At 45.7% G+C, this 12427-nt stretch overlaps 1 protein-coding gene across 1 annotated transcript in view; it reads left to right on the top strand.

Annotated features, from left to right (window-relative positions):
• Nucleotides 1-12427, top strand: part of TMEM121 (transmembrane protein 121) — a 940474-nt gene that overhangs the window by 680757 nt on the left and 247290 nt on the right. Inside the window, exon 4 of the mRNA XM_085627158.1 lies at nt 11928-12092. The gene's annotated coding sequence lies outside the window, so the exon portion shown is untranslated. The remainder of the gene's footprint in view (nt 1-11927; nt 12093-12427) is intronic.

Genomic DNA, 12427 nt, shown 5'->3' with positions numbered 1-12427 from the left:
TGAGCCAGCATCCCCAGTACCTGAGCCTGCATCCCCAGTACCTGAGCCAGCATCACCACTCCTGCTGGAGTCACCGGCCACATCACCGCCCGCAATAGTGAGGTCGAGGAGGCATGCTGCTGCCAGGCTGCGCGTGTTGCACACATCTTCTGATGACAGCAGGGGCCCGGAGCCAAATACTATGCCCCAGGATGGGAGACATACCACTGGGCCCTCCACCTCACAGGGAGACGACACGGGTGCAGGACGGCGCCGCAGGTCGCGTGAGCAAAGTCCACCACCAATCCATCTCAGCCATGGGGTCTTTGGGGGCCTTGAGGCCAACATGTTAAAACAACAGCGCCTGCAAACAAAGGCAGTAATTTCAGTACAGCGGCATGTGCGGGGACTCAGAACAACATTCAGACACATGGACAGGAACATCGGCGCTATGGCGGCGGGGATTTCTGACATGGCAGCGGGCCTGCGGGACGTCTCACAGTCCATGCAGCTGTTGTGCAGCAAGTTGGACGCAGAGAGAGCTGCAAGGCGCCGGGAACGGCAAAGGGGAGACAGGCACACCAGGGCACTCAACCGCCTGGCAACTGCAACATCACTTCTCTGCCGGTGCTCAGTGAACATGCAGGAGGGCCTGACACACTGCAGCAGCGACGTCACTAGGGGGATGGTGCAGGTCACCAGTGCCCTGGAGGTCCTATTGACCAGTCAGGCGGCCACAAGTGGTGCAGGGGATGCTGCTGAAAGCATGGACACCAGCAGCAGGAGCAGCATCACACCCCCCGTCCCAGAAACACGCAGGAGCAGCAGGCGGCATGGGGCTGGCACCAGTGAGGAGGCTGAATCCGTGCCATCTCACAATGTAGCGCGTGGCCGCAAACTTTGCTGCTGCACCGCGTAGCAATAGACTATTGGGTGACGTAACCCTGGTCTTCACACTTGTGAATGTGCAATGTTACCTGATTTGCATTATCTTGGTTTCGTGGCGTAGTGGCGCATTATTAAACTACTACATGACAACCAACAACTGCCTATGTCCCCTTACTTACTCAGAAATAGTTGCATGTGATCTCTGCCCGTCTCACTCTCCCATCTGTTGCTGTTGGCACTCCATCTGCGTTGGCCTCTGGCTGTCCTGTATCATCCTCATTGTCCTCAAAATCTGTGAGTTCCACCTCTGTACCTCTCTTCGTGGCAAGGTTGTGCAGCATTGCACAAGTGGCGATGATCTTGCAACAGATGATGGGTGTGTACTGGCGTGCGCCTCCGCTCTTGTGGAGGCAGCGGAACTTGCTTTTCAGTAGTCCAAACGTGCGCTCCACCACGTTGCGAGTTGATTTGTGTGCCACGTTGTATCATCTCTCACTGTGGGTTGATGGGTGTAGGTAGGGAGTGAGGATGAATGAGCGCACGGCATATGCACTGTCGCCTGGGTGAGTGAAAGGGAACCATCAGTCACATGCCTCAATACACTTAGATTTGCTAGTTTCATGGTGCGTCACTGTTACTTACCTAGCAGGTATCCCTCTCCAAATTCTCCGGCAAGCAGTCGTGTGTAGATCCCACTGTTCTGGAAGATGTATGAGTCGTGGGTGCTCCCAGGAAACTTGGCAACAATGTCAGTGATGATGTTCCCTGCATCGCAGATAACCTGCACATTGATGGAGTGGGTGGACTTTCTGTTTCTGTAGATGTGCTCAGTGGCAGCTGGTGGGCAGATTGGGATGTGTGTGCCATCAATACAGCCAATTACATGGGGGAACTGTGCCATGCGATAAAAGTCAGTTTTAGTTTTCTGCAGGCCAGCCTGTGTGTTTGGGAAGCTGATGTAGTGGTGCATTCTCTGCATCATGGCATCCAGGAACTTCCTGAAGAAACGGGACAGGCAACTCTGGGATACACCACCCACCGCAGCTATCACCACCTGGTAACTGCCAGATGCGAGGAGATGTAGGCTGCAGAGTACCTGCACATGTGGTGGTATGGCATGCGCCCTTGGTGTTGGCTGGTCCAGGAGTGGGTGCAGGTCCCTTATCAGGTCCATGATGGTTTGGGGGTGTAGCCTGTACCTTTCATGTATCTCATCCTCAGTCAGTTGGAATAGTGTGATGCGCTGTCTGTAAATTCGTTCCTCCCGTCTCCAAATCCTCAGTCCTGCTGCCTGTAGACGTAGACGCCTTGCAATGACATACAGAGCGGCCATGTCGTCCACGCTGATGCATTTTGGGATTTCTTTTATGCACTGTTGATGATTACCACCTGCTTTCAATCTGTGTTAATTACCGACTCTTAATTACCGAATTTCATCGATTTCTAAAATACCGAATTTACCTACATGTCTTTTTCCGTTTTACCACTTCATATTTACCACTTCATATTTACCGAATCGGTAAACATGTATTCGGTAAATATGAATCGGTATTTTAGAACTCGGTAAATATGAATCGGTATTTACCGCTTCATATTTACCGAATTTAGGTTTTTGCCCTCCTACATCTCACTTGACTAAATACCGGTCGGTAACGGGAAATTTACCGAATTTCGGCCGTTACCGACCGGTATTTGGCTACCTACATGAGGCCCTTTGTGTGTTATGTACAAATACTTTACACATTGCCTCCGAGATAAGCCTGTCTGCTTGTTCCAATCTACCACGGGGGTGAAAAGGGGTTATCTAGGTGTGTAACTCCCTAATCCTTACTATAAGAAAGGGTCCCTACATGCACAGGGTGCAAACCACTGCCAACTAGAGAACCCATTTCTAAAGCAATGTGATTATGTAACACATTTAGTGATAAAGACAAGTTTCTTGTAATCATCACATAAAACGCTACTTCTTCAGTCAGATTGAAATCACACTCTTTAGACGTTTGCCATGTTGGCCCCCTTGACTCACAGCTAGTGTTGCAACAGAGTTTGATTTGTTGCTGTATAGGATTGCAAACTATAGAAAGGAAAGGCCCAGGGGTTTCAAAGGAGTGTTTTGGTAGCGTTGATCCTCACTGAAATCCCAGTTTACCCATGTCTGATTATCAGAACATCTAGGGACAGCTTTACAAAGATGTCACGAAATGCAGCGACGATTGCATGATAGAGAGGAGGAAATTGTAATATCTATTAAGATATGGCATATTCCTGCTCTCTCCCTAGACCCGGTGCACAATTAGGATGTTATTAGCTACCCACTCACCATTGCACCATGGAGCAAATGTGTCTGCATCATGTGTAGCATAGATCTTGTACTAGGAGTATCCTTCCAGAAGAAAATACGATGTCTAGACAAACTTTAACACTTTTTCCGCTTTGGGCATGCACTGTACAGTGCAGAACACATGCAAAGTGAGAAAGGTTTGGAGATATAAGTATAGTATAGTTTTGTTAGTAGATAGAGCTTCACAGCAAAAACTCATGGAATTCGCCTATGATGCAAGGAAGTTAACGTCAGGCCGAAGTGCTGCTTTGTGTTACTTTCAAGCAACTTTCCAGCTCAAAAAAACAAGTTTTACTCTGGTGAGTAAATTCCAAATCACAGTTTTGCATCACTTTTGTGATACAAAAACTGCACAAAATGTTAGTAAATCTGCTCTGGGGTTAGAATGCGATGTGATTTGTGTTGATTTTGCATCTTTTTCAAATGTAGGTTGAGAGTTTGCCATTTTTCGATTAAAATGCATGCCATTTGATTCATTTATCTATAATTAATTTACTCTCAAAATAATTTGCATTACATTTTAAAAATAGCTTTAAGAAGTTAGGAAAAGATTTAAAAAACTGGGTCCTCTATCTATCATGCACAGTAATCTGCAATATATTTTCGGCAAACACAATTTACTCAGAATTACATCTAAAAAAAATCTAGTGCTGGTAGTAATTGACATGGCTTGCTTGCTTTGACAGAGATCCAGAGCTAGGGAAGTCGACACTACAGATATGTATTTTAAGTGCACTAGCAGCGTTGCAGTGTTTGACATGGTGCAGCCTAGCTTTAGGCTTGGGTTAACTTTTTATTATGTGGCCAAATTCTTGCAAAATTCACAAAATTCACGTTACATGACTTATAGTCAGTTTGTTCCAGGTTTGCAGTCATGATATATCATAAAAATGTCACCATTGGGAAACCAGTGCAATCAGAAAATGTCCTGCGGTAACTGTAAAATTGATTTGTGTTGCAGCCTAGAGACATTTCCGGCTCAAACTAGTCTCCTGTTGGTATCTTGCCTAACTTTGTATGTGAAACATGCCTTCACATTAAATTTTCATGGAAGACACCAAGAGTGTTATGCATAATATGCATAATTGATCTTACTTTTCGTGATTATTGCAGGTATTTTGTGACAGAAAGTATTTGAAATAATATTCCATCCATTCCAATATTCCACCCTTACGCCGCACACAGGCAAATGCAACTCTTGCAGAAAATAGAGTCCTCTGAGACATCTATAGAGTTGCTGCATTAATGATTCACACATTTCCTACCCATAATGCCTTGAAGATTACCCAAAAATACTCTTGCTTAAATATATTGGTACATATATCCAGGATTGGCTGGAGCAGGCTCGCCCAGCGACCATTTTGAGGCTGGGGGCCAGCGGCTGCAAACCCTCTGCTGTTTTTCAGCCTTGGAATTGCAGGCTCTGAAGTGCGCATGTGAGATTGGTCGGCTGTAAACAGTCGGCGAATCTCACATGTAGACTGGCAGGGGCTGAGGCAATAGTGGCATTGCACGAATCAGTCCCGCCCACTGCCCTCGTGCTGTAACAGCGTGAGCCTGGGACACATCAATAAAATGGTACTTTTTATTATATTATTAATGTGTATGCCTGCTGTACTCGCAGCCGGTGGGGCGACGCTCCTCCACCATAACGTAGAAGCCGCCATTGTCCTCTCCTATAGCTCCACTTTTCTCCTATTAAAAATTAACTCTTAAGTGTTATTTCGTTTATCTCATAGGACATGAAAATGACTCCATTACTCTGCTGGACTTTCTGGCCCAGGGAAAGGAGGAGATCCTATAGGTCTAACAACACTAAAATGTACATATTCTTAGAACTGCATCAAGTGGCCACTAATGTAAATCGTTCAAATATTTCATATCATTATTGATTTTGATTTGCATACTTGCATGTGAAAAATTGCAGAGTAGATAAACCATAAATGTCTATCGCGACTCATATGTGATCTAGGTTTTTACAAGCGCACGTCACCCAGTGAACTGACAGTGAGTCTGCAGATGCCTACCAATGGCCTGATTATGAGTTGGGCGGCGAATTCCTGTTTACGCAAGGTTTGGAATTACCAGTTGTCATGTATATACTGCACTCTAAAATTATTGGATGTGTTAAATATCTCAACCTTCGTTAAATTTCAGCAGGTTAAACCTGCCAAAATTTAACGGGGGGAAACCATACGGTATTTACTGTATCATGCATATTTCAGTGCATGAAACACCAAAACTCACATGTTATTCCCCAACAACCTGTAATAGGTGGTATTTATCACCCCCATAAATAACCTACCCATGCTATCGTTATTAAGCATGCTCCACCTGTAGTAGGCAATCTTGGTAATCCCAAGTGGAGAGACCCCTGCTGGTGATTGCAGGCGGCATGCTTCATATTGTAATCATATAGTAACAAGTGGCTAGCCTGTCTGGGATGCACTGGTCAGAAAAGATGCTGTGCCATTGTTGAATCTGCACAGTGCACGTGCTTCCTTTTGACTCCATCACCTCTTGGGCCAAGTGTCTGTTTTATGTCTGGCCCCAGGATGCTTCTAACACTCATGACGACCTGCCAGACCTGTCACTGTCCTCCCAAAAACACACTCCGCAGACAAGCCACAAACAAGCCAATAACTATGATGAGTTGCCTGGCCCTTGGCACGAGGGCTCAGTAGCCCCAGCAGCCTGAGACACATTTATCTGGGGCTGGAGAGATACACCAAGAGGCAGGTGGCGTGCTGTGTGTCGGTGTCGGGCACGTACAAGAGAGGTATAAACGGTTCATATTTGATTTATTGACCCAATATGGAATACAGTCGCAGGCAGTGTTGGTAGTTTCTGTATTTCTGTCAGGAAAGGCATTTGATGTTTTATTGGATTGGCATCAATGAACGCTGTAACCTGTCTCCAGTGGACTGAAGTGATAAATTAAGGATTTCCCACTAGGTCAGACTGCCTCTGCGTGTGATGCGCATTGTTTTGTCCCACGTTATGGCTCCGATCTGGGTTTAGAGGATTCCTGTGTTGAACTCCACTCTGCCTGCTCAGGCCTGGCCGGGTGTTCTTGCACCCGTTTTTTCCTGCTGTTGGAACGCAGGACAGTGGTGTAATGAAACTTGAGCACCCCCCCTGCAAAGTACATGCAGGGGGCCCCCCTATGCTCGGGACCTAGCCCAAAGCTCTCAGGCCAGGAGCCTGCCAGTGCCCTAGGGGGGCTTTGGAGCTCGGAGCTCCCCCACTCCGCACGGCTGCGGGGTCTTTTGTTACATCACTGTCACGGGACCTGATTTAAAGGGATGGGAATATGGGCTGCTGAAATGGCTTGAGGCTTTGTTGGCAACAACAGCCGGGCTCCAGGACCATGCCACACCCACACGTTTTCTCTGTCAAGGGTATGGTTGCCCCTGCCAGAACAATTTCTTCCTATCCATACCGTCCCTAACCCCTACCTGCACCCCTGCCCTACACAGAAGCCATTGCATTCATTTACCACCTGCTGCTGACATCAGGGGCTAAATGTGTTTCTTAAAACCCTCAATATAGGGTGGGTAATACCACTTGTAATTTCACAGCACTCGTGGGGTGTTCAGCGGTGGCCGGCACAGGTAAGCGCAGTGCCGTGGGGCAGGACGCGGCAGGGGGGCAAGGGGTGGGGGGGAGTCAACAGACGATGGAATAGGTATTATTTATTTAGTTAATTATACCTATTCCATCATCGGTCGACTTCACTCCCCCTCCCGGCCCGCCCTGCCTCCAGCTTGTTTACCTGTGCCGGCAGCCTCTGGGGGTGTTACTTTAAAATAACAGTAATTACATCTGTAGGGTTTGCACCCTTCCAGTACTGTGCAGCTCATAATGGCTTCCTCTCTGTGAGTGTATGCAGTCTATTGTCAGACCTACAGTGAAACAGCAGGTTTCATGGCATGACAGACAGCATATCTAAGACACCAGGAACACTCGGGTAGTCAGACAAGCAGAACCTGGCATGTGACTGCTCTAGCGGTTCTTTTCAGAGGCACTTTCATGCTGACAGAGTGGTTAATTCTTGAATTGGCCATTTTGAACACTGTATCTTGATGTAAGAGATGGACAGGAATGCATGAAAATTGAAGCATTTCCTAGCAGTTTAATGCTGCAGAAAAACAAATAGGTCTTGTCGGCGTTAGTCATATGCCAGACAAAGGCTGGCTGTACTACAGTCTGTCTAGCCTTCTAATAGCTTTTGCGACTGCAAAATAGATTTTACTAACACACAAATCTCATTTTAGGAGTCAGTTAACATGAACCAACTTTTTAAACGGGTTGCAAATGGATACCGATTCACAATTTGGAAGTGGTGTGTTGTAAGCGTCTCTTCCAAATTGAGAATCAGTAGATTCAGTGTATCAGTGGTTCACTGGAATTTTGGTCACAAAGTATTGAATAGTGCACTTTGAATCCCTCCTCCTCTGTAAAGGTTAAAAAAGGTTTCCTGGGAGAAGGCAGCAGTTCAAAATGAAAAAAAGACATTTTTAAAACTGGCTGCTTCAAACAAAAGTACGTTCTTTTATTTTAAGTCAATAACAGGTGTGATGCTTGTTAGATTTGGCAGCATTGGCGTGGGTTTCCCCTGTATTTTTGCCTTTGCCTCTTGTGTTTTTGCTGTGTGTTGGACTTCTTTTTGCTGGTCTACGTGCTTTGGGCTCTTTGCCTCTGCTCTTCTGTGCCAAAGTGCAAGTGTTCCTTTTGTCAATTGTTGTTATGGATTGGCCTCTCCATGATTGGTCAACTTGGTTTACTGTTAAGTCCCTAGCACAGTGCATTGTGTGGGCCCAGGGCCTGTAAACCAAATGCTGCTAGTAGGCTTGCAGCACCGAAAGTGCCATCAACACAAGCAGCCTTACAACAAGGTCTCCGGCCTGCCATTGCTGTGCCTGTGTGCAGTCTAGCACTTCCCTTTTCCAACATGCGAGTCACTCCTAATGTAGGCCAAAGGTACTCCTGTTAAGATGCGTCTTTTAGTGAGGGTGATTTTTATAATCTGGGTTTGAAAATACCACTTTTAGAAAGTAGGTATTTTCTTGCCTAACCATCCAGTGTTCCTATGCTAAGTAGTGTATTGACTGTATAGCTTTGGAGTGGCAGGGGCTGGGGATTTGCATTCTGTTCAGACAACCACATGTGGGGTTAAGGTGTGTTCTGCCTTTCCAGGGTGAGTCAGGGCTGGGCTGAATAGACCTGGGCTGCATTCAGAGTATGGGGTGGAGATTTATTTCACACCTGAATGGACCTGGTCTGCCAAGGACAATCCTATCTCCACCTCCTGCCAGGAAGCTGCACCAGTGAGGACAGAACTGGTTTGGGCTTTGGGCTGGGCACAGACACTCTCTGCCTCCAGAGAACAAAGGATTTTGTATTATAAAAAGAGGGGCCCAGACCCCTGAATTTAAGTTCATTCTGGGAATCAATTGGAATCTTTGCCAAGGAGAAGTGCTGGAGAAACTGAAGAGAAGTAATGCCCCTTTGCTATGTGCTCTCTGGGGTTGACCTGCAGTGGCTGTTTCTGCAAAGAAAAGAAGAAAGGACTTTGCTGTGTGTTGTTACCCTTGCTTGAAGAAGATCTCCAAGGGCTTGAAAGAAGAGCTTGCCTTCTGTTCGGAAATCTCAGGGACACAAAAACATTACCATCAGCTCCCCTGAACTTCCTTGCTGGAAGCTCTGATCTGCTAAGAGTAGCCTTTCGCTGTTTGGAACCTCTGGAGGCTGTTTGCCATTGGGAGCTGGAAAAGTAGTTCAATGAGGAGAAGGGCAATGCATCCATACCTGTTTCCGACGCATCACCGAAGAAACCAACGCAGTGCCTGCTCGCAGCTCGAGAAATTGTCGCATTGAGTGCACCGATTTGCAAAGGCCAAGATCACCGCACCGATTCCCATGCAGGCCCTGCTGTGTGGCTGCAAGAACCAACGCATTGTGGGACTACGGCTGAAGAAATCAACGCAAGTGCCGCTGATGCTGCCGCATCGCGAACGGATTCATCCCTGATCCTCATGCATTGCACGGCGGTGCCAAGTCTATAAGGACACTGAGGCCGCAGTAAGAATCTGACGCATCACCTCCCAGCACAGTAAGAAACCGACACATCACCTCCTCTTCAGTAAGGAACCGACGCATCACCTCCCCTGTTTGGGATTAAGGAACCTTCGTATCACCTCCCCTGGAGTAAGGAACCAACGCATCACCTTCCCTGCACGTAAGGAACCGACGCATAACCTTCCTTGTGGCTGTTCTTGCTTTTGATTTTGACGCATCCAAGGTACTTTGTGTTGAAAGTGTCGCATCTGCAATTTGCTTTGAACAGAACTATTTCTGCCATTTGAAAGTCATATTTGTATTACTGTATTGTGGATTTTTGTCGTTTTGGTCTTGTTTTGGTTTAGATAAAGATTACTTATTTTTCTAAACTGGTGTGGTATCCATTTGTAGTGTTTTCACTGTATTACTGTATGTGTTCACAAATGCATTACACACTGCCTCTGAGATAAGCCTGTCTGCTCGTGCCAAGCTACCAAGGAGGTGAGCAGGGGTTATTTTAGAAGTGTATTTCCCTTACCCTGACTAGGAAGAAGAGTCCCTACTTGGACAACAGTGCAAACCATTGCCAACTAGAGACTCCCATTTCTAACAATGGTATGCTGACCCTTGCGGAGTCACAATTTGAGGGATACCTCATGAATAGTAATGAGGAAACTAAACTAAAGCCAAGTCAAAAGAGTCCACAAAAAGACTTTAAGGCTGAAACATGTAGACCGTTTCCTGTTTTTTGTAAGCGCGTACGGCACTTTGGCCAGACCGCGCCATTACTCTGCTTTTAATATTGGCACAGGGATATTCCGTATTAAAGTCTTTGATGTTCCAGTAGTCAATTTTAAATCACTTGTTCCTACACTGCACTTTAGGCTTTCACCTGACTCAGCGTAGCTTCATCGATCTTTAGGAGATCTTGTTCCATTAGTGTAGATTGAAACATAATGAGGCCCTCCCTTAAATTGCACACTGGGAGTAGTAGTTCCTCAGCCAAACCAGGTTTGGTTGAGAGGAGATCCCACATGATGAAGCATGCCACCACGGTGGGTGATGGGATTATGTCCTCTTTTTGAGGACTCTTTTGACTTGGCTTTAGTTTAGTTTCATTCAGGCTCTTCGAGCTCCATTGCTGTTTTTGTTTGTTTAGTTTGTTGTTTTTTTGTAGTTCCATACCCCTGGACTCTTGTGTTTATACATTATTAGTAGGGGGACGTGTCCAGGCTGGTCGTGTGATCCCGCAGACCCTCTTGCTTACTGGTTTTGTTGGTAGTAATGAGGAAAGCCAGATTTTCACCCAATTGATTTGGAATTTTGAGAACCGACCTAGTGCAGTACAGCTCAGTTTGTAAAATTCCATACTGGTCACAAAAATACAGTCAAACTTTGCGGCCAGTTTTTGCAGTGAAAATGTTAGTACATCTATCCCTTAGTTGTTAAGATGTAATGATCTGATATTCAATATTATATTGCAGTTGGCTTTTTGTGTGTGTTGTATTTCTTTAAAAAAGAAAAAAGTAGGATTGTAAATACATGGTTTTGAGTTACACATATGCATGCAATACGAACTTGTGATGTGCCTCCACCAATTTCTGATATAGCAATCCTACATAGAACATCCCTCCACTGCAATCTTCAAAGTGGGATGAGAACAAGGAATGGGGGAAATACGGAGGGGGAACCAAGGGGAGGGGGGTATGTGCAGGCCTGCATCGGTCCGCCTTTGTTCCTCTTTCCCTGTCGGGATGAGTGGAATATACCGCCCTACCTCGGCCCCCTCCTCCTCCACCCCCCTAGGAGTTTTTCAAATAATATATGGCACCTTGTTATTACCTCATTACCTCTTGAGGGACGAACCAAAGGTCCCGGCTGAGAGGGCATGGGGGGAGGGGGCGCGATGGAGCCAGAACAAAATACAAGGCCTTTTGGGATTAACAGTTCGTCGGTCTAACCCTTTGGTCATGTGGCAGGATGGTAATGTTTGTGCAGGTGTGAGTGTAAGCGTGGGTGGGGATGTTCCACAGGGGGGGGATATGGGGGAGGTAAAAAAAGAGGGGGAGGTGCTGGGAAGGAAATAGTGCCAGAAAATGGCAATAGCGACTATGGTAATGAACATAACAGTGGTGTAAAGATAATAGGAATGGTGGCAGTGATAACAATGAGAATGGTGAAAGTGCTGAGGGGGAGATGGAAATACCCGAGCAAAGCCAAATAAGGGAAAGTATTGAAGAGGATAAATGTCGCAAGCAAAGAGGGGAGGAGGGAGAGAAGAGGGAGGAGAGCGTGTGTCGAGAGGGTAGAAGTGAGAGTGATGTGCATATGATGCCTTCTAGAGCAGCTGTGGCACACTATGCTTTCAATCACCTGAGGTCGTTGCAGACATCTCCACATCCGGTGCCTCTGTGTGCCATTGGCTTTTCAAGGATAAGGTATCTATTGAATTACATTCAATGAATAAATAACTAGAAACATGAATGACTAGAATAATTAAACTTTTATCATCGTTTGATATGAGTCCTATATCAGGGTTGAAGTTCATACACTGATTATGCAGGAAATTCCCTTTGAATGAGTTTAGACTCTTAAGTCACTCAAACTCATGGTTTGATATACATTTACACCTAGGTTTTCTTCATTTCCCATCCAGCTTTCAATGGCCGCTTCAAGTTGGACTGGCAGGTGATGACCAGGGATCTCCACTACTCTGACATCTTGGAAGCTGATGTTCTCTAACTCTTTGGACATAAAGGGTCTATAGTCCAAAACGAAGACATCAATTGTACAGCACCAAAAAATATAACGCGGAAGAAAGGTAAAACTGTTGCTTTTCACAATATTTGCTTCTGTTTACTTGTAGAGCTATTTGCCACTGGTCTTGGCCGCATGCCAACATGGTTTGACCAGGGAACTGTCAAGTGATTTTTTGCTTAAAAAATAATTAAAAGATCAAACATTCCTTAGGTATTTGGAAATTGTGTTTTTGTTATATAAGTTACCTCTTTTTGTGTTCTAAAATTCCTCCTACTGTACAGCCTAGCACTAAATATTTTGAGCACATTTTTGTGCATTCACACATGCACAAAAAACACAAACACTATCAATTAAACAAACAACCCCCACACAATGCAATACTAAAATATCTTTGTC

This window comes from Triturus cristatus, chromosome 9, assembly GCF_964204655.1.
Source record: "Triturus cristatus chromosome 9, aTriCri1.1, whole genome shotgun sequence".
Taxonomy (NCBI): domain Eukaryota; kingdom Metazoa; phylum Chordata; class Amphibia; order Caudata; family Salamandridae; genus Triturus; species Triturus cristatus.
This window is presented reverse-complemented; position numbering and strand designations above follow the sequence as displayed.